The sequence below is a fragment of the Balaenoptera ricei genome, chromosome 13 (genome assembly GCF_028023285.1).
Source record: "Balaenoptera ricei isolate mBalRic1 chromosome 13, mBalRic1.hap2, whole genome shotgun sequence".
NCBI lineage: Eukaryota > Metazoa > Chordata > Mammalia > Artiodactyla > Balaenopteridae > Balaenoptera > Balaenoptera ricei.
The window spans coordinates 97,391,251-97,416,356 of NC_082651.1; positions in this window are offsets into that span (position 1 = coordinate 97,391,251).

Genomic DNA, 25,106 nt, shown 5'->3' on the forward strand with positions numbered 1-25,106 from the left:
GTTGAGAGACTGATCTCTCAACCAAGAGCAGCTGCTGTGTTTAGGTCCAGGCTGCCTCTTTCTAGCTCCTTCCGACTCCCAGGTCCCATGGACTTCACCGATGGCCGGTGTCAGGGGACCTCTGAGCAGGGCCCCTGTGCCACCTCCGCCTTGGGTTCTGTAAGGAAACTGGAGTCTTGTCCTGCTGTTTGCAAGCCTCGCAGACAAAACCAAACCCGTGCTGCATTCTCTGGAAAGAAAATCCAACATTTTCCAGTACTTCACCTCTTCCAGGCACCTGGAGGAAAGACGTAAGTACAGGTGCGTGCAAGATCTGGAGCGTCAGGGGCCCCTCACCTGGTCCTCACGGCCTGTGTCCTGACGTCCCTGTGGCTCCTGTCTCCGGAGCCACCTGTTCATTCAGCTCATCCCACCCCCTTCCCCTGAATTCCCTTTGGTTGAACTCCCCCAGCCCCAGCCCCTCCGCGTTCATTAAACATCTTCTGCGCAGGACTGGTTCCACTGTCCGCACCCACCGCTGACTAGCTGTGTGTCCCTGGGCTGCTATTTCACCTCTCACAGCCTCAGTTTTCCCACCTGTACAAGGGGAATTTACAAGTGATCTCCCTTTTGTGGGTGAGGAAGTACCAGGTGCCCAGTAAATTATAGTAAATGCTCTTTTGCTTGTTCCCATGTCCACGAACAAGGCAGAGCCTGACCTCTCCACCAAGTGTGAATCCAGTCCAGTGATCAAGGTCCCGGCGATGTCCCTGAGTCTTCTCTCATACCCTCAGCCAGATTCAGTTTTATGTTCTACCTGGGCCTCAGGAGAGATAATTGAAAAAAAAAATTGAATTAGAAAAAAGAGGAGTTAAATACTACTTACAGCTTCTCAGCTGCTTCAACTGTTTCTGCCCTTTTTGAAGGAGCTGGGGGTGGAGAATGTGTATCCGCCGGCTCTGTGGCTGTTATCACTATCCACACTGTCACACAACTATTTGTATGACATGTCTCTCTCCTCCTAGGGCGTCCGCTACTCACAGCAGAATAAAGGAAGGAAGGAGGGAATAAATGAATAATTCTGTGCTTGTGATACATGACCCAAGATTTGGAAAGTGATTAATATGCCCTGCTGTCTTCTCCTTTTCTGGTTAGGGTTGATAATTCTCTACTGTGCAACAATTTATTTCTTTTAATTTAAACAATCCTACAGCTGAAGCTGTCTCAGAAATATTTAGAAGAATATGTTTCATATCACTTTTTTTTTCTATGAATGTTGGGAGGAAGGTGTGGGATATGGACCCTGGTTGGAATTTGAGAGTGTAAAGGGATCAAGTTAGGTATTTTCTGACTGCTCAGTTTCTATTTATAGTGCTGCAATGACTTTCCTTCACTACCAGCCAGGGTGGAATTTAAATGATTGACCAAGGAGGAAGTAATTCATTTCTCTCTGCCATCCTATCCCTTGCCCTCTCTTCTGCTGTTCAGCTCCTATTGTGATCTTTCTTTGTCAAGGACGTTTCTCAAAATTAGGTGCTTGTATCTGCAGCTCCCCATCATATCTGTTTAGATATATTTCGGACAGATACAAATGCTAAAAGCAGCCTGGATTCCCCCTGCTCTAGACAGAAATGCAAGGAAGATTGTTAACTAATGGCATTTGACTTGTTTCAATTATTACAAAGTTATAAAGCTTTGAGTTCTGTATTCCTCTAAAAGTCTAGATCTTTTTGGTATTGAAGAAAACACGAGAAGCTTGAGTGAACTACCCAGTTCCACCTAATCCTTTTTATTTGGCCCCTGGGAAGACCCATACGAAACAAAGGGGGCTTTGATCCCAACCTGGACCCTGACTCTGTATGAAACGGGTAATGGTGTTAATAAAAAGTTGTTGCTTTAAGCCAATTTCCTTCTGGTGAAGTCTGTACTTGAAGTTCCTCTGCTAACGTATGTTTGCAGGTGGGCAGAACTGATGGAGAACCTTGACCGACAGCCCTCCCACCTTGGGGCCCTTTCAGTAACCACCAGGTCTATGGGGAAGTGCAACTCAAGGGCTCGTGGAAGTGAAAACTGCAGTGGGAGCCCCCAACCCCAGTGTCTATTTCAAGGCTTCTGACTTGGGACACTCACCTATCTGAAGGGCTGGTTTCTAGTGGACTGACTTAGGACCTTTCTTTATAGAACTCAAAAGCTTTGGTTTGTGGCCTCATCTTATTTGTCCTCGTAAGGTCTCTTGTCATCAGAAGCAAAGACATCTTCAACTACAGTTTTCCATAACTTACATTTTTGTCCCAAGTTCTGTGGTCATTGGTGGAACTGATGCTGGTCTTGTTGCCAGATTGTAGCCTGGGTCTGAAGAGCTGGGACCAGGAATGTCTGACATGGTGGGGTTGGACCCCTGGCTCACAACTTACTTGTGTCACCAAAAAGGTACATTGAAACACAGAAAGTCATTACTGCCGTTCTCATTCCCTCATCCTTGAGAAGGGGCAGAAGCTGAATTTAAAGGAGCTAAAAAGCTGTAAAGGGTATTTGACTTCTGTTTTTTCCCATTCTGGTTTTTTGATGATTCATCCTGAAGTCCACTTAGAACATGGAGTGGAATTTGATAAGAGAAAAGCCAGTACAACTTGTATAACCTCCTTCAACCACTTCAGATAAAAGATATCACTTTTATATTTCCAATTAATTTATAACAAGTCCACATGCCCCTGTATACCTGCATCTTGAGGGTATCCTCCAAAATGTATGTAAACTTGGGGAGGAGGGATTACTCAGTCCAAAGAGGTCCAGTCAATTCTGCTTCTAAATGTCAGCCCTGGAGGGAGTGGGAAGTTGCTCATCTCCACTGTTGCAGTTGTCCCTTCCTACCACATGGTGTCACTGTTGTAGACCAGCTGTGCGCAGCCCTGTGAATGCTTGCCTACTACGTGTCCTCCATCCCTGCATAGGCTGGTGTGGAGGGTCCCTAAGTGCCCTCCCACACGGACAGGCTTAGCCAGGCTTTCCCAGGAGCAGGGTGCAGTGCCCGGGTACCATGCTCTGAGGAGTTACCAGCACAAGCTGTGCCAGACCAGCACCCCCTGCACCCACCGCAAGACTTCAGGGCATGCATTGAGCCCAAGCAAACAGTGAGACTCCCAATGACTCTCTGCTGAATTGCTCTTTGGGACCTTTGATACCTTTTCTTACAGACCTTGGGTCAGGGCCACCACAGTTCTTCCTGACAGGTCCTTAATTGTGAATGTCTGGCTCTGTATTTTATTTTCTCGACAGGCTTTGGGCTTCTTTTACAGATATCTCAACCCTGTCTTCAGTGGCCAGTTCATCATACCAAGGGGGAGGAGATGTTTTCTTTTGTTGGAATGCAAAAAAGTTCATTAGACCCTGAAGGAAACCCTCCAGAGACTCATCGCTGAGCAAATAAGAGGTGTTCTGGAGTGGACTGATATTTTCACTTGGACAAGGAAGGATGTGTGTGTCCCTGGAGAAAGGTGGTGGGTACGGTGGATAGCAAATAGTCTTTGACATTCAGTTACAAGAGAGTCAAAACCACATAGATGATGGTTTGAATATAGCACTTATGATCTGTGGGCTACAGAAGCCTTAATCTCTCTACAAACTCTGTTCACTATCAGAAAGTCTCACTGGTTATTTGCTGGCAAATTGACCCATATTTCTGAAGTTTCAAAATTGGTTTCTAAAATTTACATAATTTCTTTTCACAAGAACAAAGCCTTTAAAATTAGGGGGAATATTTCTTTAAAAATAACTTTTGGAATTTTTAATATTAGAAAGTAGACCTATGTTAAAGGATAATTTTTTAAAAGGGTTAAAATCCTGACCCTTAGACAAACACAAATGAATGCCTATCAGAGGTTTTATTTAGCTCATTAATTAATGAAGGAACAAATAAGATGTTATAAACAGTTCAAAAGAGAATTCAAAATGCACACATAGAGTTAATCAAGAACACTGAAGTGAATTTACAAATAGATGCAAAATTGATCAAAATCCAGAGAGCAATAATCAATTGCATCAACACTAAACACAATTTGAATTTCTATGGAAAAGAATCATTTGAAGTTCTACCAGTTTCCTACAATTTTTTCTATTTCTACAACTATTGTAAAATAGCTCAAAGACAATAAAAGGGGGCTTCCCTGGCGGCGCAGTCGTTGAGAATCTGCCTGCCAATGCAGGGGACACGGGTTCGAGCCCTGGTCTGGGAGGATCCCACATGCCGCGGAGGAACTGGGCCCGTGAGCCACAACTGCTGAGCCTGTGCGTCTCGAGCCTGTGCTCCGCAGCAAGAGAGGCCACGATGGTGAGAGGCCTGAGCACTGCGATGAAGAGTGGCCCCCACTTGCCACAACTAGGGAAGGCCCTCGCACAGGAGCGAAGACACAACACAGCCAAAATAAATAAATAAATAAATTAATTAATTAAAAAAACAAAAAAAAGATTACTTACATTAAAAAAAAAAAAGAAAAAAGACAATAAAAGGTGGAGAGAACCTGAAAGGAAAACTAGACAAGGCACACAGTAATCTTTTTTGGGTCCATTTCAAAGTCTTACAAAATTTTTATAGACACTAGACTGGTTCTAAGGTCAGAAGAGGAATGATGGACAGCTGGAAGGATATGTTAACGATGGTGGTAATTGGCTTTGGTACCTGAACTTTAAATCAATACCTGTGTAATCAAAAGAGTAAATTTCTGATATGCTAATTTCGGATGGTTCTTAGGCACTCTCTTCTTGGACTCTGTGTGCTCCTCAGTCTCTGTATGGCGTGGTGGAAAGGATACTAGATTTGGAGGAGGTGATTCTATTCTCAGAGATTTACCTGTTGCTGCAGCTTTAGTAGCGCTAACTCAATCTCTCTGAGGCTCAGTGTTCCCCCTGGAAAATGGGGATAATAGTTACTCTGTGTACCTCACCATTAGCGGATTAAATGAGATGATGTGTGGTGATGAAGTACAAAAGGGTACCTCTTTTCAGATCAGATGCCAAGGAGTTTCAGATTCATGTATCCGATGATCTATGCTATAGCTCCACTTTGATGTCTTATCGTCATCTCAAAGTTAACGAGGCCAAAAACTCAACTCCTGGTTGCCACTGCCCCTCCTCAAGCCTGTCCTCTCGTCTTACTTGTTCCAATTAATGGCACCACCATCCACCCAGCTGCTTGATCCCAAAACTCAAAGTATTGTCTGATTCCTTTACCCCTGATTCCATACGTGGAATTTAACAATGTCTTGTTAGCTTTACTTCCAAAGTATCTTTCCAGTCTAACGAACCCCCATAATTTTCAATGTTGCCCCCCTGGATCAAGGCAACATCAGCTCTTTTCTGGGTTATGGTTCTTGAGTCTTAATCTCAGGTTGGTCTTTCTATACCCAGTCTTTCCCAGCTAAATTCCTTTCCCCCAAGGCGGCCAGATGACTTTTAAAAACTGTATAGCAGAGCATATTGCCCCTCTGCTTAAAATCTTCGGATGGATTTTTCTTGCAATTATAATGAAAATCTAAAGTCATCCTCCCCCACCTCCCCACATCTCAGAAGGTCTACGTGATCTGCCTGCCGTCTGACTCTCTGACTTTTTATCTTTATGTTCCAGCCCCGCTGGTTTTCCTGCTCCAGGCCAGGCTCATTCCTGCTGTGAGGACCTCTGGTTGGCTGTGACTTCCGCTGAGAACATTCCTTCTCAAGATTCAGTCTCAGGGTAAACGTCACCTTCTCAAAGAGGTCTTCCTTCCCCATCCTTGTAGGATTTGTTATCGTTTTTGTCTGTCCTCTGATTTTGTGTTTTCTCCCTCTTTTCCTGACTCCTTCCCTCCTCCTCTCCTTCTCCCATTGCTTTTTCATCTGTTTTCCCTCTTTTCTTCCCTTTTCATCTATAACAGACCAGACATAGCACACACTGGGCTTACCTATTGAAGGTGCCTTTTACTGAAATCATTTTATGTGCCCCATTCTTAATTTTAAAGGCAATGAGTCACATTATTCATATTTTTGGTCTCTAAAACACTCTTTGCACACCCAACCAAAACATATGGATTTTAACATGTTTATAGTTCTTAGTGCATATTTCTGTAAATCAATGGCTCTTAAGGAAAAAACAAAAAAACAAAAAAAAAAAATGGCTCTTCTAGACACAGGTCTTAGTTCCTGTCCTTCAAGGAGGAAATTCTAGAGCACTCAATTTCTGTTACTGGTGAAAAAATGCAATGACAAATGTTCTATGAAAACAGGTTGCAACTTAGGTTCATGCATTCTTGAACTTGACTTATTTTCCTTTCTAATTGTTGCACTGACAGGCTGTGTTTTACACAATTATTATTATTTTTCTCTCCCAGGAAGATAAAAAGTCTTTTCACGATGCACATTAATTATAGAATCCTTAAAGTAATTCAAAAAGGCGGGTGAGATAAATTTAGAAGTCATTAATAAATTTGTAAAATGGTTTGACTTTAGAAGACCTTTATAATTAAAATCTTTCTTTTTAGCCTTAAAAATATTGCCTGAATCAAAGCAAACAACTAAACAGGAAAATGGACTGTAAAGAAAGGTGAACACATTGCTCCTGGGTGAACACATCCTTGAGCGAAGTTGATAAGATATACTCTTGCCTGAGGTCCCCACAGGCTGCTACTCATGGAACAGAGTGATGTGTAAGTCCTTCCCATAGGGAGCACCCAGCATCATCTTATAAAGTGTGAACATGGCTTTAATTTAGTTGAAGTTTATAAACCGTCTTGCTGTACACATTAGCCTGGTTTGCTTTGACTGGCCACTAAACTATGCAGAGTTTGTACTCTATCTGGAAGGCAGCCTTGGCACCAAGCATTTTATCTGTCAATTTAGTCTTGGATTTGGGGAATTTTCTCCATACACACTTCGCAAGAACAGCCTTTGTGTCACTACCAAGTGTTGAGTGCATTTTGAAAATCACTTGAACCTTACAAATCACGTGTGTGTGGATGGCACACACTCAAGTGTCTAAGAAGGATGAAGCAAGGCAGGTGTTTTATAGTTTGACTTAACCTGCACTTCTGGGGATCACTTTACAGATATTTTTTTCATGGATTTTACTGCAAGGATTGTTGTCATTATTACTGTTTGGATTTTATTTGGGGTTTTGTTTTTGTCTCCACCTGCCTGTCGTTCTTCTGTTAGGACCTGCTCACTCAGCTGCGATGGTTTGCATGTAGGTTTGGCCTCCCCACCAGCTTGTGGAGGACACGGCATCTGGCTTGTTCACAGGTGAGGAATTTGGGGCCTTGCTCAGGATCAGGAATGGATACAACTCCTGGTGAAGGTCTAGTAAGTTATTGATAGTGCATCTTAGTGATGGATGGCTTAGCGGCCAAAGGGGAATTTTGTATTTCAATACCAAATCTAGCTCAGTCTGTAACCTGAGAGACATACAATATTTGTTCTCTTTCCCCGTGTTTTGTTTATAACATATTAACGTTGCTATTTATGTTTGGAAAATGTCCAAGATCACCAATATGGTGAAGGCACTGCCATCTGAGAATAGACCGAAGGTAGGACGGAAGGATGTGTTCCGACAGCGATGTTAAGAATAGAACTGGTAGAGTGAAACCATTAGGGAGTGTTCAGACCCAGCCCTGCAGTTACCCTTAAATCTGGACTAGATCTCAGGTGTGCCGCCTGCATCCAGCCATCTTTGCCCTCGGTCAAGCTCACTCCCTCCATCCCTAAGGGCTAGAACGTGGAACTTGAAGGAATGAAGTACGGAGACACCAGTGATGTCGTGAAAACACCACTTGGGTTTGCAGTCAGAGGGTTCCAGAATCAAGGTTTCGTACTCCTAGTCACGCAAAAAGGAACCCTTGCAAAACAAAATGGGGAGAATACCACTGAATTCATAGGGTGGTTTTCACATGGCTTAAATATTTATAAAATAATGTATATGAAAGCATGTCTGGCACACATGAGTTGGGTCCCACCATGACCTGACCTGCTGTGGGGTGGCCAGCCCTCCAGTGTTCCACCGTTCCCGTTTATATTTTTTCATCCACAAGTCCGACTGCGCCGACCAAGGCTGTGCTGTGAACAAGGGCTGCTCTAGGTGCTGGGGATTTAAAGATGAAAGTGTCATCCTTTGCTTGCCTTTTGGTGTGGGGCAGAGATGGTTTGATTTCATACCATCTTCATTGTCCCTCATGCAGGGAAGCCCCGAGGACACAGTGAGATGACAGTGCAAGTGAGCAGGACCCCTTAATGCTGGTTCTGAGAGCCTCCTCCAGAGAAGGCACGCAGGTGATTTAGGAGATTCTCCAAAATCTTACTTACAATGAGAGAATCCTGCAGTCTGGAAGCCAAATGGCGTAATACTTGTTGGCCAACCTGTAAATTAGGTGAAAGAATTCTATTCCATCCAAAGCAGACCTGCTCTCTCTTTCAAGATCTCCCTTTGTATGTAGAACAGAACAATATACCCACAAGACCCAGACCTGGGCGGTGCGCTATAGAAAAGGGTGCCGGGGTCCAACAATTTGGGGACACTCTTCTTGCTTTATCCATCCTAGAGAGTCATGACCTATAAAGGTTGGAGAGGATGCACAGACCTACCAAACCCTAGTGTCGTTACCTGGGGCGGGAGATAGAGCAGAGAAGGTGAGATTATCAGTATTGATTTTATAAACCTCCATATTGTTTGTTTACCAGGACCATGCCATTGTCTTGTAAGTAAAAAAATCCTATAAAATAAATAAAAGTAATCATAGGAGGAGACCTGAAAAAGTTCCTGAGAAGTCCTGTCATAAGGAAACCTAGCACTTCCCAAATGTTTCTGGTCATGCCACCTTTAGCTGGTTCTCTGGAACATTCTCTGGGCAGTACTGCTCTAAAACACATCCATCTTCCTCGACTGCATAAATCTTAGAATAATGCAACTTTAGTGTTAGAAGAGAGTTAAAACAACCCGAATGCCTCATAAAAGGAGGCCTAAGGAGGTTAGTTACAGCTCTTGCCTAAGGTGACATGGCTCAGTGGTGGTAGCAGGGGGGTGGTCCCATGTCCTTCACCAGGAAGGAGAAGGGTCCGTAGCTCACTCCCATGGGGCACGACACCCCTCCCACCATAGCGTCAGCAACAGGGTGGCGCAACAGGGGTGTGCACTGGGAATGCAGACCTCCAGCTCGCTGTGTGCTTTGCGCCAGGGCGTGTACCATCTCAGGCCTTCCTCAGAGATAAATACGCTTTCAGATCTGGGTGCAGGGACCTGCCGTCACTACCCTGGGCGATGAGAATATATTGTGTCTTTTTTCTCTCCCGACACAGCGTCCTCTCCCAGGAGGGTCTGCCCTGCATCTGAGCCACTCTCCCAGGCATTACAGCTGTGATCTTGGGTCCTTACTTCCTTGACATGCTTCCGCCTGGCTTCCCGGAGACCCTGCAGGGGCTGGACGGAAACAGAAGGCACAGGAAATGACTGACTGGGCGTCTCTCACCCAAGTCCCAACAGGACATTTCGTGGGAAATTTTGTGGGTATCAACCAGCTCCCTCTACCAAATGGGAAAGCCGCCTGGCTTCAGCACTCCAGCTCCTGCAAAGGCCAGACTCCTGCCGCCATCCACGTCCCAGGTAAGAGAAGAGACTCCCAGGTAAGAGAAGAGACTCCCAGGTAAAGGAGCTGTCGCTGGAAGCAGGGAACATCCGGCACGGCTGTATTTCTGTAGCTGGCAAAGCACAGGGGGAAGAGCCACAGATTTTAATTTCGACGTTCCTTAATTTAAGAAATAAAAACAAAACAGGCTTGCAAAAACTGGATCTGAAGTCCCCGTGGGAATCACGAGCAAAGGCAGAGTGAAGGCGGGGAGGGGAGGCTGGGAGAGCGTGGGGCAAACCTCACGATCAGAGGTCCCCCCCCAGTCATTTATAAAAGGCAAGTGCCGCCTTCCCCGGGGGCCCCCGAGCGCCACACTGCAGGTGTGATTTATGAGGAAGAGACTGGCTATAAATCAAACCCCCTTGTTTTAAGCAGTAGTTTCAGTGTAGCCGATCAATTCACATGCAAAAGAGAGTGAGGAAAAACTGCACCATATTATAATCTACAAATATCATAGATTCCAATTTCAAACTTGAACAAAGTTTCCACTCTCTGACCAAGGGCCCTCCGTGGAGTTCTTTGCAGGGCAGAGACCAGAGAGCGACCGCTGGGGGCCTCCAGGTCACAGGGGGGTGGCTTGATGGGCCCCACGTGCGGGGCTTCAGAGCTGGGACCTGAGGGGTTCGCTCCTTGTGGGGCTGACCTGACGCGCGGGGCTCTCAGAGGATCCTCATCAGGGACAGACCTTGGCCATCATCATCTTCATCACTAGTTTTGCCCCTTGCTGTGTGGCCGCTCCGGTGTTTGCTGCATCAGGAAGGGCTGATTCTCATCAACCCCATGTATCTGGGGATGAGAAAGCAGGTCTGGTTCAAGAACACCCAACCGGCTCTTGGAGTTTCTATGGGACGTTTGTTCTACTGATTGGGACTTGGATACTGTTTACTGTCTTAATGGTTCATAATGATTTCACTTCTTGTTTCCTTTGAGAGATGAACTTCCCAGAGCAGGGCTCAGACTTCGGTCCTCTTGCATTTCTCAGAATGCCTAGCGCTTTGTTTGGGAAATAAGAGATTCTGCTCCATCCTTGTTGGCTTGAATATCCAAATATCTATGGAAACAGGGGAGCGCCATTGCATGAATCATCAAAACCCTGGGGAGATTCAAAGCCTTCATTTCAGCTCTGAAATTTTGTTCTATTTCCCCTCCAACCTTTTATCATAAATACCACTAGAAAAAAAAAAAGGGAGATTATGATATCACCTCTTTTTGCTTCTCCTGGCCTCCTGCTGGTATTGAAATGATCAAGAGAGTAGAAAAGTGGCCAGAAACAGGGAGAAGGGAAGAGATGCAAAGGACTTAGAGAACCACAGAGAAGAGGCTGGTGTCGCCCTGACTGGCACCTTCCAAACACCTGCCTATTTCTTTCGAAACTGTCATGTCTCAGAGGCCATAAATAACAGAGGCTTCTTTGTGGTGCGGTGATGGCTTTCCCAGTGGGGCAAACTTAATTTTACACATTTGCATATGTTTTCACATTAGGGTTTCAGGTTGACTTTGAAGTTCATTCTTTCAAGGACGGAAGGGAATTCCTAAGGGTTCACTGACAGTAAAGTTTATGATAAAGCACTTCATCTGCATACCAGGGCTGTAGATTTGGATGTTCTTGGAAACTGTTATCCTTTTCACTCTAAAAAAAAATCTGTTTATTGAATACAAATGCTCTGTTTTTAATAAAATTTTGTAGCGTCATCGGCATCTGTTAGAGGTGATCTACCGGTTATCAGTATTTTCTAGATTGTCATAACTGCTGGCAGGGAGAACCAGGCCATGTTACCAGAGAGTAGCCTCAATGGATTCCAGCTAAGACAGACCATGAGGGTCAAATCCCAGAGTGGAATTGAGGTTGAATTTGGTAAAGGGAAAGCCAGAAACTTTCTGGAACTGCTCGCTGGTTCCTTCAGCAACCATTTACGGAGTGCCCTGCACTCGCTGAGAACAGTGATGAGGGCTTGGGCCTCTCAGGGGAGAGGGGCTGTGGTCATGGACGTGTCCAGGGCCTCGGAAAGGAGAGGAGGGGCTGGAGGAAGGGCGCTGCTGGGCAGGACAACTGACCTACTTTTGAGAGACGCACTCTTTAGGCAAAGAAGTGGGGAAGGGTGTTTCAGCTGTGTAGACACATGCCAGGATTTGTAAAGAAAATATCCGGGTAAGGCATTTTCCAAAACACAACTATGATACAAAATCAAACCCTTTAATCTTAAAACACTGGTTACTGGCACGTTAGGGGAGGTACTGGACCGTGAATTGCTCAAAAGCATACCCTCCGGCATCTTTTCTGTATCCTCAACAATTAGCATAACCTCCTGGCACAGAATAGGGGCTCAGTTTGTGTTTATGGAAGAATCAGTTTACCTCTTTTTTTTTTCTAGCCGTGCGGCTTGTGGGATCTTAGTTCCCCGACCAGGGATCAAACCCATGCCCCCTGCAATGGAAGCACGGAGTCCTAAGCACTGCACTGCCAGGGAATTCCCTCAGTTTACCTCTTATATGTGTATTTCCTTCATCTTCTTTTAACACTGAGCAATTAGTAGTAGAATAAAATGTCACCATAGCTGGTAATTCAATGGCTATCTTGGAGATAAGGATGAGATTTTTAATCGCTAAGAAAGTTTACTCTGTTTGTAATAACCACATTTTCTCCATCTAAACCAGGATGGTTCTTCTAGGGTGATGAATGATTTTGCTAAGTGATCTACTAAGCCTCCAGGACCCAATGGAAGAAGGCAGTGGTTTTATTTTTGAGAGTGAGAATTTTAAAATAAGAGAAGTTTGTAAGCTGTGGGTTCCTTTTGTGCCAAACTCAGAAGGAGAGCACAGGTTTCTGGCTTTTCAGTCTCCTTACCTTCCCGAAGAAACCACAAACAAGGAATCAGGACCAAAAGAGTCCGGCATCACACACACAGCCGGGCTAACCCTTTCTCTGCTGGCAGCCTAAGAAGGCGCTTGCTTCTCAAAAGAGTTGAACTGAGGGACTTCCCTGGGGGTCCAGTGGTTAAGATTTCATCTTCCATTGCAGCGGGTGTGGGTTTGATCCCTGTTCAGGGAACTAAGATCCCACATGCCTTGCAGCCAAAAAAAAAAACAAAACAAAACAAAAAAAACAAAAAACCCATAAAACAGAAGTAATAATGTAACAAATTCAATAGACAAAGAAAAAAAATGGTTCACGTTAAAGGAAATCACAGCTGAACACGTTTAAAAAAAAAAAAGAACTGAACTGAGACCCCAAATCTGAAAAATAATCATTTGTCACTTCTGGACCACGTGCCATGGGCTAGTCACTCTTAGGTGTTCTACAAGAATGAACTCATGTAATCCTCACAACAGATTTAGGACAAGGACACTGTGATCATATTCATTTTACAGATGGGGAATCTGAGGCATGAGGAGGTTACAAATTGCTCAGGGTCACAGACTGGTAAATGCCAGGGCTGGGCTCTGAGTCCTGGCAGACTGGCTGCTGGGTGATGTGCAGACTTCCCGTCTCCGTTCTGAACAAGGCAAAATACTCGAAAATGGAGGAGACCATCACACGGTAATGATGCTAAAGTGTTTTGTGGTCAAAAACAACATGGAAATCGATGGCACTCTGTGTTCTGGTTTAAAACAACTTTAAATGTTGTTATAAGAGCATAACAGAACGGTTATTGCTTTTTTTTCAACAGTTACTGAGATGTGAGTTTTGAGACCCAGAATTTTTATGAGCATTTTAAGGCTCCAAAGAATCCTTAAGAACTAATCATGAAATGAGAAACACAGCCAGTAAGAATATATTCCTTTCCTATTGATTAGAATAGATTTTATTTATATTGTGGATAGTTCTTATACGCATGTGATACAACATTCAAAGCTACGAATAGAATACCGTGAAAAGTGAGTCTCTCTTCCATTTCTGATTCCCATTCACCAAATTCCCTTCCTCAGAGGCAACCACAAACAGGTCTTGTGTATCCTTCTACTGATAGTCTATGTGTATATAAGCCTATGTGTCTGTATAGTTTATTTTTGGGAGGGAGTGAGGCACAAATCGTAACTTACTATTTATAAATAGTTCAGGACTTTGCTATTTTTACTTAAGACTGTAGACTTTGCTATTTTTACTTAAGGCCTTACGCTGGAATTCAATATGAACTTGGTCCAAAGTAGTACACTGAATCTCATCAAACTAGTCATTATTTATAAAAGCAATGATTTTTCTACATAAAATTTGCATCTTACAAAGTTATCTTATTCGTGATAGTTTCTCAGTGATTCCTTTTTATTTTCCAAATTAGAGGTCAGAAAATCTGAATTCCTCTTTCTAATTTTTATACTTCATTTGTATTTCTTTTATCAAATTGGATGAGCTACTACTTCTAGAACAATGTCAACAGCTGTGGTAACGGACATTCTTTTCTTTTTCTTGACTGAATTGGAAGCTACTAGCTTTTCTCTGTTAAACATATTGCTAACTTTTGGGTTGATACACACACAAACTAAATATACATACACACATACTTAATTGACATTCTTTCAATAGATGTTATATCTTTATATCATATTGAGGAATCATCCATCTTTTCCTATGTTTAAGAATATTTATTAAAAATAGATGTTAATGTATATAAAATGCTTCTTTATCTTATGTGGAGATGATTATTTGTTCTTTTCTTTTGATATACTCATATGATGGTTTGTGAAAATTAACAATAAATTTTAACCATTCTTGCGTTTTGAGATCAATGTTACTTGGTTGTTGTATATTTTTCTTTTAATATTTGGTTTAGGATTTTGAATTGCTATTTAGAAATGCGATTTTTTCATGTCCTCTATGTTTTTATTGTTGTTGTTGTTCTTAATCAATGTTATGCTAGCTTGAAGGAAAATAAATGGATTGCCAGCCTCCCTTATTCTTCCATGATCTAGAATAGTCTGAAAGAACACCAGAGTGAATCTGTTTCTTAAGGGTTTGGTAGATGTCTATTATCAAAACATTAAAGCTCGCTGCTTTTGGGGGATGTTAGCACTTAAACAATTCTTTCTACTTCCTCTACAGTAATTGATCTACTTTGAATTCTTAATTTTTTTGATGTGAATTTTAGTGATTTATGTTTTCCAGAAAATATTTCAACTCAGATTCTTAATTAGAGCCACATAGAAAACTGGTCTTGTATGATTCCTAAAATGTCTGCCCTTATCATTTCTTATAGTGTTTGTTTGTGGTTTCTTATTTGTTAAAATTAAGCTAATTAATAGCTGACTTATTTACTTATTTAAGCTCCTGTATTTATCATGACTATTGGGCTTCCCTGGTGGCGCAGTGGTTTAGAGTCTGCCTGCTAATTCAGGGGACACGGGTTCGAGCCTTGGTCTGGGAGGATCCCACATGCCGCAGAGCGGCTGGGCCCGTGAGCCACAATTACTGAGCCTGCACATCTGGAGCCTGTGCTCCGCAACAAGAGAGGCCGCGACAGTGAGAGGCCCGCGCACCGCGATGAAGAGTGGCCCCCACTCACCGCAACTAGAGAAAGCCCTCGCACAGAAACGAAGACCCAACACAGCCACAAATAAAAAAAAATAATAATAATATCATGACTATCATTTTTCAGTTTTCTAATTAATCAGTTTCACATTTTATGTCTATCAATTCCTTCCCTCTCATTCTTGGCTTTATCTATGTTCTTTCACCTTTCATTGGATGATCTATTCATGTATTTTTGTCTTTTCCTGTTTATTAACGTGTATAAGCAATTCTATGCCTTTTTTTCCTGAGCCCTGCTGTAAATGTAAACCATAGGTTCTGCTCTATAGCTTTTAAAATAATTGCTATTTTCTAGTTATAATAAAATTCCAGCTTTGATTTCTTCTTTGACTATGAATTGAAAGTGTTTAAGTTTCCAAGTGGGAAGGACTTGTTTGTGTGTGTGTTTTTGTTTCATTGTTAATTTCTAGTTTGCTCATTGTGGTCAGGGCATTTGGTTTCATTATTTCTACTTTTGGGAATTACTTGATGGGTTTTTGGGGGCCTAATTATCTTGGTATGTGTATGCATATTTCTTCCAATAGTTTCCAAGGTTTGCATTTTTGTGCTCATATTCTTTATATTATTTTAGAATATACTTAATCCTCTGTTTCTTCAGTGTATCTATTGACCCTGTCAATTTTTCCTTGGACATATCTTTTGAGTCTGCCTACTAAAGCCTTTTATTTCTGGAAAGTTTTCTTAACATATCATTTAAATATATGTATTTAGCCCTGTTCCATTCTGGGGACACCAATTAGGCATATGTTGGATCTCTTGATCTGTCTTATTTATCTTTCATTTTCTTCCTAGCCCTTCCTAATTCTTTGTTTATTTTAATTTTATTTTGATTGTGCTTCTCTGTCTCTTGATTGCTGTGTCTTTTGCTAGGTTTTCAGTAGTTTCTTTACTCTTCAGAGCTACTGTCAATGTGGCCTTCATTTCTGTGATGGCTTCATTTTTCTCTCCCACATCTTTTCTGAGCTCTATTAACTTGTTTTATCTCCTGTTCTTAGAAAACCATGGATTCCTTGAGCTCCTGTACCTGCTTTGACATCATGTTTTGTCAAGGTGGTTGCTTTTTAGTTTTTTAAAATACAAGTTGATATGCTGTAGATCATAATTTCAAGCTTCCCCTTAGTAACATTTTTCTGGTCTGTGTTTGTCTTTTCTTTGTTTTACTGGATCTTTACTTCCTTTACATGCAGTATTTTAAAAAAATGATCTCGATGTTGGTTCCTTTTTGGTCATTAGTTATATTTGAAAGAGGCAAATTCTTTCTGGTCCAGCTAATTTCAAAGTGACACAATGGAGAGCAGGACCATGTATCATTCAGCAGGAGTGACTACCTAACATGGACACTTAGCAGAGTTCTTCAGAGGACACAGGGCCTTGTGTTTAAGAGCATTCTTTCCAACCTTTACTTTCAAAATCACCTGACATGCTCAGAGGCAACTCTGCCCTGAATAATGCTGGGTTTCTCTTCTGCTTCCTTCTTCACTGATGGACAGCTTCCTGCAGATATGGTGGGCCTGACTGATTTCCCATCCAGCCCACCACATCCTGCTTTCCTTTTGAGTTTTGTATGAAACTCAGTCCATGGAAGCTTCTCACTTCCCACCTCTGCCTGCTGTCCTCAAGAAAGGAGGTGAGCTTGACCCTTAGGCTTGCCACTTTCTTTGGGACGTTTACCCTCTCAGCCTTGTCTACAGTCTGCAGCCATGGAATCCCCTCTCCTGTTTGACCATCACTAAATTTCACTTCCATTCCTTATACAGCATGGTTTGGGGTTTCCTATGCCTCTGAGTTTTGTTAAAACTTGCAAGTTGATTTTGCAAGAAGGTTGAAATATCTTCTTTACTCTTCTGTATTAAAACTGGAGGTCTCCATCATGTTTGAAAAATATTTGTGTTTTAAATACAGAGAAATTCAAATTTTGGAAAGCATTTTGTACTGCAACATGTGTAATATTTTCGGATTCTCTCTTGGCAGATATTTCCTAGCAATTCAAGAATTTTGTTAAATACATAGTTTTATATGGCTTATAAATTTAACTTAGATCATCAGATAAAATGTTTTGATGTGAAGAAGTAATGATGTGATTTATGAATTCTTATACTCAAATAGTTATAGTTTATATTCTATATAAATACCATTTTGGTAGATTTTGCATGAAAATCTCTTACAAATTTTCAATTTCTAAGAAAATTGATGCCACATGCTGAAATCCTCAAAATGCTGTCTGTTGTAAAACATACACATTTATATTAAAAAAAAATCATAATTTCCCTTTGCATGATTCAAACATTAAGACCTGTTCTCATCTCTCTTTTGTACCATCAGGTGGTGCTAAATATGTCATCTTCTGATGATTACATTTTCAGGAACATTCTCTATGCATAGTTAATGAAGTTAGAATCTTTGAGTAGATTGACATGATTATTACATCAAAATTAAAAATAGCATGATTAGAAAGTACAACAGCTTAATATAATTACATAAACTATAGAGGATGTTAAGTACCAACAGCATTTTTAGTGTTTCAACATGAATATCATCATATGTGAAAGTGAATCCATGGCCTTTTGTAAGGAATGGCTCAGGCGTATCTTATCCATGTCTAACAGAGAAGTTATGTAACCTTTCTTCAATGTCATTTCACCCCTTTGTTCTTTGGTAAGTGAAAGTTTGCTTAGTTGATTTGTCTAACATTAGCATATCTGATTTCTCCATGTCATATTTGATTGGGGTTTATTGCATTAATTTCGACCCTGGGATGAAAAATCGTTTCTATAATTTGCTTAACTGCAGAACCTGGAGGAGGAACTCCACATACCCGTGACCTCAACACATTCTTTTTCTTACATTTACTCTTCTGCTCATTATGGAGGTAGAAACGTAATAGACTTTCCAGAGGGGAGCCGGTGACTTTTAGTGACTCTTGATTGAATTTCAGAGGCCAGACATTATACTGAATAGTTTGCATTTAGCAGCAACATAATTACTAAATTTCTTTAGCAAGGGAAAAAAAGAGAGAGAGGTCATATGTTACTGATTTCCAAATCCCTGGGGAGCTCTTGCAGTTATTCAACGTTGTATGTTTTTTAAAACAGATTTTCTGCTTAAAAACAAATGTTCACTTCCTATATTTCAAAACTACAGTATCACCATGAATGCAAATATTTGGTGATTCTCCATTATCTCATACTCAGTAAGTGTTTTTTAAATCATTAAAAGCTTTCATAGTTTCTCTGTTTAACCATCATCAGGCTAGGCAGTGGAGAGCTGGATGTGGAAAGCACAGATGCAGGGACGTGGTTACCTGAGCCAGGTAAAAGCCAGTTTAGGGGCCAGAGGTCAGAAGAACAGGGAGGTCGGTCTTTCCTGTTATGCAAAGGCAGCTCACACACAGAAAGGATGGGATGAGACTCAAAACTAGGATTTCATATCCTCTCCCTGGCACTCCCCGGGCCATCCTTAATTATCGTGATGATCACAATCATGACAAAGACCCAGAAGAACAGCCTACTATGATTAGTTAACTGCCTGACACACCTCCATGATACATTTTTCCCCTAGAGTTTTTGGCTGTGTATCCCTTGCTTACCTCTTCATAGGACAAAAATTTTATAAAATTATTTTCTGTTTAGTGAGTAGAAAGAGAATGCAGTCTTTCTCCTGGTCTAAACGATGGATACTTGTTTCAGATTATTGGCGGTTTAGGGGGGGCTCTTTCAGCTGTGGGACTCCATGCTGGTGGTGACACTTTCTGCAGAGCTGCTTCCCGGGATGGCCTGGGAGAAGGGCAGCCTCACACTTCTAGGTGTGGGCTGGTGCACGACTACCTTAGCAGCTCCGCCAGGTCCTTGCGTCCCCGGTCCCCAAGCTCAAGAATTGTTGGTGGTCAGCTGGCCCTTCAGACTGGGCTGTGAGAGCCCCAAGCACAGAGCAAGACCAGCAGGACAGATAGCTGCTGCTCGGATCCTTCCTGATGGTCAGACCCGGGGCCTGGATGCACAGTTCGGGCCAGTTTGTTGGCAGTGGGCTGGCCAGTGTGGCCACAGGGCTGCCACCTGAAGCTTCGGTCCATCCCCACGACCATCCCCAGGGCAGAGAGGGAGGCCTGCAGGCTGGGGCTGAGCTGCGTTCTTCCAGGGAGGGGCTGGAGGGGCTGCTTCCTCCCACGTCTGGGTGGAGAGCATGTGGGGGCTTGGAAGGGCACTTGTAAGTGATGGGCCCTGAAGCTTAGGCTGCATAAGCAGATGGCATCTGCTTGGAGAGCATCCTTGGCTGTCATGACCCTCCCTGAAAGTGAAGATGGATGTGGGATTTTTTTCTTTCCTAAGCTCATAACATGGAACAGCTATGAGATGTGTAAATGTGTAGCTGAGCTTCTGTCTCATGGTAACTGCTCAATGACTGGCAGCTATTATGGTTATTAGTAAATTACCATCTGCTTTAATCCTTATCCTGTGAGTTTTATCTGAGCTTAGCTCCCCGGAGTCTGCTCATGCTGGGAGAACTCAACAGGCTGAGGACCAACTGTGACCAGGGCTCTCCCGGCCCTGTCATTGACACCCTTTGCTGGAACACCTCGAGTAGAAGTGTGGATCCTGCCTGGTGAACAGCGTGTGAATTACCCTTCAATGTCATGACCTGGGCTGTCCATCCTCTCCGTAAGCACTGACTGAGCGGGTCCTCTGGGGAGCACCGTACTGGGTCCAGTGGAGGATACAGGAGAAGATACAGGGCTCTTGCCCTAATCGATTACCCCAGAATCAGGTGAATTCAACACATTGTTAATGCAGACGCTTTGATTGCAAGACAGAAATTCTCTTCTGTAGCTTAAGCCAAAGAAGGGAGTTTATTGATTCATGCAATTGAAAAGTTTAGGGTTGGGCCACTTGGCTTACACGAGTAGAACTGGAGAAATGGGTTAAGAAACCATCAGGACCTTGTGTCTCCCAGCCTGTGGCTTCGTGCTCAGCTGCATGTTCTCCACACAGCGGATTCAGGCAACTTCAGCTGTACGTCCCCAGATCCGATAAACCAGAGAAAAGAAAACTTCAGTGTCCTAGTTTCCTCCCGTATTCTGGAGGCTGATGTTCTGGTTCTAACTGGCCTGTATTGGGTCACACTGTCCCTCGACCCAGTTGCTGTGCCAGAGTGGCAGAACGGTCCAATGGCTCCGGCCTGAGCGCTCCGTCCACCCTGGGGGTCGGGCTGCTTGACAGTCCAACCCTCGCCATCTGGCCTGACAGTGGATGGGGGGGACCCCTAAGAGTAAGCCTGGTCCTTCCCCAAAGTGGAGGCTTCAATAGGCGAATATCAAGTGGGCGTTAAATAGGCAAATACTGTAAACACACAATAAAACAATGTAAGATTTAACTGTATTAGAACTCTACTGCTGCCACTGCAGCATTCTACATAAATGATAAATTCGGTCACAGTTCTTAGCAAGTGATCAGAAAATGCTTCCTGATTTGATCAGCCACCAGATAAAGAGTTCTGGCCACAAACGCCGGTGTATCCTTGTCGCCGAGCAGACTATTTAGCATGTACAGGTGTTTCTTAAGTATGTGTTGAGTGACTTTGCTATAGGATTTCCGGAAAGGAAGAGAGCATATCAAGACTGATTGCTTTAACTTGGTTAACTGGGAGGCTGAGATGATAAACTTTTGGGGTCACAGCTATATTTTTCTGAAAATGCAATGTTGCCATTTTCTCCTGCATTTAGAAGTTTTTCCAGTGAAAATGTGAGTGGAGCCATAAGTTTGTGGCCTCTGATAACAAGCTGTCAATTTTACAAACATTTGTCAAACCTGTTTATTTATGCTGTGATGGGAGTGCTTACCTCTTCTTGTATTTTTAGGCTTTTTTTCACCTTGCAGTGTTTCTTTGGAGGCCATGGAAGCAGATGGGTTTCAATATTTGTTCCCTGATACAAACAATCCTGGTGTGTTCCTGTCTATAAACACATCTTCACCCTCGAGTGCTGGGTGGGAAGCCCAGAGGCAGATAGTTTAAAGTTGCAGAGTTGGGGCTTCCCCTCTGGGGCTCCCACCCTCGTGCTCTGCCCTGATCTTTCTCACACTGCCGGGCATGTGTATGTTATCTGGACTGTTCGCCTCTCCAGCTAGGCAGGAGCCCTGTCACGCAGATACCTGGGTCGCCGGCACACGGCACCAGCACATAGTAAGTGCTCAAGAAAATACGTAGCGACTGAAAGAATGAGTGGGGCTATTTTGAGGAATATTGCCTTTCAAAGGCAGGGGTGGATAGTAGTTGTTTGGGGAAAAATTCTATTGAAAACGAAGGCAGCGCATCTAAGGTTATGCTAGACGGTACCCACAGAAGGTTCTACTTATTGAGCATTTATTACTGGGTACTCAGGCCACAGGAGTCACAGGAGAATGTAGAATCAGACACTCTGGTTGAGGCGCTTGGGATATATTCAAGAAGGCGGTAGAGAAAACTGCAAAACAGCACGTCCTCTATCCCACAGAAATGATGCACGTGGGTTCTCTCTACGCTTTCAAGGGGCAAGAGCTTCTGTGGAGATGGGGACAGTGAACGAACTGTCAGTGGTCTGTCAGTCAGGATTCTTCCAGGGCGATGACAGGACACCTAATCAAAGCAGACTTGGAATAAAAGAAAGGATGGGGGAGGGCTTTATTAGCTCCATTAACGGAAATGACCTGGGAGTTCAGGCCTGGAGAGCCTGGGGCTGGCACGGCGTCATCGGGGGACCCCTTTGCTCTGTGTTCTGGCTCTGGTTTCCTCTGGGCCTTTGCTTCAGGCCATCACCACATAGCCCCGCACTTACATCCACATGGGTCTAGCTTAAGGTGGGGCTCTCTTTTCAGGCGGCTCCGGCAAGTGTCCAGGCTTGATTCTGGTCCTCTCTGCTCGTCTCTGCACCAAGCAAGGCTCTGTGTCTGAGCCTGCACCACAGGCTTACTCCCGGACCAGTGGCGGGTCAGAAATTCCACCTGTCAGGGCAGTGCATTAGGTAAATAATGATACATAAATAAACCGTGGATGAGGGAACCCATGCCAGGATCAATTATGGATTTGGGGAGACCCAAGGACATAGCATAGAGAGGAAAGTGCCTCTGGCTTCTGTGGGTGTGAAACCGTCTCACTTGCAGCCCCAAAGGAAGCCCAAGCACGGGCTCAGAGATGCATTGCCCATGTGGTCCCCATGTGCACAGTCTGGTCCGCTTACGATAGAGCCATACCCACTTTTTTTTTTTACTGAGCAGGTGCAGTGTCCACTTAAGGCTGAAGCTACTGGACCTTTCTTGCCCCTGGATGCCTGAGGCCAGGAGTGGGCTCTGGGCATGGGAGGGGACACGTGAGGTTGCTTAAGCCCTGAGGGGAGGCAAAGCCTTGTCCTGTCCCTGCCTCCATGGTTCGGACAGGCTTGCCCTTCCAAGTGGTAGAATCCAGGCTCTGAGGCTGGGAAGATGTGGTTCAATGGAGACTTCAAAATTCGCGTTGCTTCGAATGGCTCGTAGGCCCTTCACTGATGGGTTCTCTGGTCCCTGGTGTACAGCGTGTCACCTGTAACGCCCGACCTTTACCATTAAGATCTGACTCCACATCTGGGGGTCAGAATATAAGCAGAGCTCTGCAGGCAGCGTGACCCTGCCCCGTCGGGTCCTGCAGGCTGCTTCCTGCTGAGGCGGCGGGGATCCAGCTCTTGGCCGGCAGCTGGTCTTGCCCCTAGTGAACTTGCACAACTGCCGCATGTGGAATGCTGATCACATAGACACCCCCTCTTCTCCATCTCCCACCTTCGCTTTCCTTTCTTCTGGAAGTATTTTAAATGAAAATACTATGTGACATACAGAAATTAGCAGAGTGTTGTATCAAAGTGCGGATACCCCATACGTCATAGTATCACCAGTGGCATTGGAGTCTCCTTTAATTATCTGTCAGCTTTCAGATTGAGCTGAAACAAATTTTTATTATTAGCCAGCTTCCCAAGTCAATACCTGGGAGTTGCCCTGAAGTCTGTCTTCCCCTCGTGCTCTGGCCAATCAGCCACCAAGTCTAATCAATTTCACATCCTTCAGATCTCTTGAATTGCTTCTTGCGCGGCTTTCTTATTCAAACCACCTAATTGTCTCTCTGCCTTCAATTCTGCTTACCTCCCATACATTTTCCACACTTGTGCCTGCGTGATGCCACTGAAACCCCATCCGTCTACTACCTTCGCTGGCCTCCCCTATCTTAGGGGACACCTGCAGACCCCCGGGAGCTGGTCTCCACCTCCCTCTGCAGTCCTAGCTCTCACCTGCTCCTGGCTCTGGATCCTCTGAGAAGAAAGGGGATGGTTTTTTGGCCAAAGGTCACCAGGCAGACCCTGATCTTTGGATCTGCTGGATTTCTTCCTTTGCTAGCTCCCAGGTTCAGGGTCAGCTCGGAATCGAAGGCTGTCTGACGTCTACTGCTTTCTGGATGGACGGGCAGGAGAAACTTTGATGCTGACAGCCTACATTTGCAGTGAACCGATCTTCCAGACTTTTCCCCAGGAGCCACCATGAGGCCATGTGTCTCTCTCCTCACCCTGATTTCTTTCACCCACCTGCAGAGTTCTGCATTTGCTCTTACACTGGCACCCTCCGTTTTATCCCATCGACTTAAACAGGGCAACCCAGGTGGCACAGTCCCCGGGAGAGCTGAAGTCAACGTCAAGACCAGTTTCTGTTCAGCCCAACTTCCCGATCTGTTATACATTCTCCTGCCCATCTTTATGTCCTCCATAAACATAAGCGGTGACCGTATTTATGCCCATCTGAGTTATTGACCAAGATCTGGATACTGGTTGTGCTGGGGACAGACCTCTTGTGCCCCAGAGAAGACTTCGCTCTGGCTTAACAGAAATCCTTTAATCAGCACTCATGGGTTCCGTTTTGCAGCCAGCTATTCCTATATTTCTTTTCTTTTCAAGGAAACCACAAGAGATTATGTCAAATTAAACGCTGCACTCCAGAAATAGCCTGCGAAAGGTACAGGCTGGTATCTGATGGAGTGGGCTTTGAGTCACGGCTTCCCGACACGGACCCGTGTGAGCCTGAGCAAGCGGGTAGTGTTCCTCAGCGTTTCCATCTGCCCTGTGGGAGCAATGACCTGGGGGCAGGTCCTGCCTCCACCACCGTTTTCTTGTATGACGCTTGCTGAGTAGGAGTGCTGTTTTGAAAGCTGGGGTAGGAAAAGTGACAAAAACCCATGCCAATGGCTCTGGAAATGTAGCCCGTAGGAAACACTCAGAAGCACAAGTGTCAGCTCTTGTTTTGGCTATAGTTACCATCATTGAACTTCTCCACACCTCAGAGCCCCATGCACAAAACGGAAGTATGCTACTAAAAACCCTGTTGGGCTGTTCAAGAAACATGGGAAATGTCCAAGCCAGCCTCCAGCCCGCATAAGTCCTCCGTCAGTGGCGCTGGTTAAATCCACGGCACTCGTTTCCTCTGTCCCTGCAGTGATATTAGAAGAGAAATGATATGGCAGTGGCTTGGGAGGAAAGGGACGGTGTGAGTGTGTGTGTGTGTGTTCATGCTCTATTGTAACAGATTTCCTCCTGTGTTTTGAAAAGTGTGATGGCTCCTTGATTTCACAGGTTCGATCCTCTCTGTGTGCCCCGAAAACAGGTTGGTAATTACCTCCTTGGCAATTGGTATTCCCTAGGGATTAATGTTTCATGCCAGCTTTAACTTTAGAGCCATAATTAGAATATTCATTATGCTGATAATGTTACACCATTCATCGTATGTATCTTTATGTACGAGAAGATAAGATAATTCTGTGTAACTTACTCGGGGAGCAGGTAGGCTCCTGGATCGTGTGAAACATTCTTTTCCTAATCAGCTAAGACAGGAAGGAGGAGGAAATAAACATTAGCCGAGGACCCGAGATGTATCAAGACCTGTGTTAAGCGCTGTGAATACATGAGTTTGCAGAATACTCACAAT